Source organism: Prionailurus viverrinus, chromosome B4 (assembly GCF_022837055.1).
Source record: "Prionailurus viverrinus isolate Anna chromosome B4, UM_Priviv_1.0, whole genome shotgun sequence".
Taxonomy (NCBI): Eukaryota; Metazoa; Chordata; class Mammalia; order Carnivora; family Felidae; genus Prionailurus; species Prionailurus viverrinus.
Window position 1 is genome coordinate 124,634,470 of NC_062567.1, and position 2,131 is coordinate 124,636,600.

The following is a 2,131-nucleotide window of genomic DNA, read 5'->3' on the forward strand; positions in this document are numbered from 1 at the left end:
CAAAAAAAGTCTTTAAAAAATAATTCCTTAAATATGCCATCTGTCATAGGTAACCTAGGTTTGTAAAATAGTCATTTATGGAATTTTAGAAGAACAGTGATTTGGCCAAGATTTCACACTAGCCATGAACACCCAGGAATTGTTCTTCCTGAGTTGATTGTTCTCCAGTTGATGTTCATGATTTTAGAAGTGTTCTCTATGCTACTCGTAAAGTTTAATCACTAAATTAAAAGTGGCCTGCCTTCCCCCCCCAACCCCCAGCATGGTATTCATTGTTATCAAAGACAGGGGCACAACATTATGATGGTATCAGTCCAACAAGAGGCTAGAACATCCCTAAATATCACAACCTAAATATATAAAGCAAATATTAACAGACCTAAAGGGAGAAATAGTAATACAACAATAGTAGGGGACTTTGGCCTTAACAGACATGTACAGAACATTCCCTCCAGAAGTAACAGAATACACATTCTTCCCAGGCACACACATCACGTGTACCACAGAAAGCTTTAATAAAAAATAATTTCCACACTAGGGCAGAGAATAAATTGCAGAAAATTGAAATACCAAGTATCTTTTCTGACAATAGTATGAAACTAGAAAATTACATGAAGCAAACTAGAAATTTTTCAAATATGTGGAAATTAGATAACAGGCTACTGAACAGCCAATAGATCAAAGAAGAAATTAAAACATACCTTGGGACAAATGGAAATACAGTATACCCAAACTTCAGGGATACAGCAAGAGCAGCTCTAAGAGAAGTTCACAGCAGTAAATGCCTATATCAAAAAAAGAAGCTCTCAACCTAATTTTACAACTCCAGGAACTACAAAAAAAAAAAAAAAAAAAAAAAAAAACGAAGCCCAAAGTTAGTACAAAGGAAGGGAATAAAGATCAGGGAGGAAATATGTGAAACAAAAACAGGAAAAGATCAATGAAACCATGAGCTGGTTTTTTGAAAAGATTGACAAACCTTTAGCTGGACTAAGGTAAGGAAAAAGGATGCAAACTCAGACACGAGAAGGAAGTTAACTGATACGCCACCAAAATGCAAAGGGTCATAAGCGACTTCTGTGAATACAGTACAACAAATCAGACAACCTAGAGGAAATGGAAAATTCCTCAAAATATACTACCTACCAAGTCTGAATCATTAAGAAAATCTAAAGGGACCAAATTAGTTAGATCAACTCAGTCATCAAAAACCTCCCAGTAAACAAAAATCAAGGACCAGACAGCACCACGCGTGAATTCCACCAAACATTTGAATAAGCATACTTAATCTTCTCAAACTCTTCCAGAAAACTGAATGGGAGGGAATACTTCAAACTCATTTGATAAAACCAGCATTACCCTGGGACTAGACTAGAAAAGGACATCACAAGAAAATTATAGGCCAATATCATGAACATAGGTGCAAAAGTCCTCAAAACACTAACAAAATTCAACATTAGACAGATCAGACATCATAATCAAGTGGAATTTACTCCAGGAATGCAAGGGTGGTGCAATACCTACAAATTAATCATACACCTCATTACGAAGGATAAAAACAGGGTCATCTTAATAGATGCAGAAATGATATCTGACAAAATTGAATAGCCATTATAAAAATTCAGCAAAGTGGGTTAGCAGGAATATACCTCAACTAATAAAGGCCATATATCACAAGTGTGATATGTTCAGTGAAAAGCTCAAAGATTTTCCTCTAAGATCAGAAACAAGACAAAGATGCCCACTCTCCCCACTTTTATTCAACATAGTATTGAAAGCCCTTACCAGAGCAATTAGACTTTGGAAAAAGTAAAACAACCAGGTCAGACCACCAAAAAACCTGAAACTAATAAAGTTCAGTAAGGTTCCAGTGTACAATAATCAATACACAGAATAGAATATAGTTGTATTTCTATACACTAACAATGAGCTAGCAGAGAAGTTTCTTCATCCCATTTGCATTTGCATCAAAAAGAACAAAATAGGAATTTAACCAAACGGAAGACCTATACACCGAAAACTATAACAACGTCCACACTACCCAAGGTAACCTACAGCAGTACAATCCCTTTCTAAATTTCGGTGGCATTTTTCACAGAATCCTAAAATCTGTGTGGAACCACAAAAGACC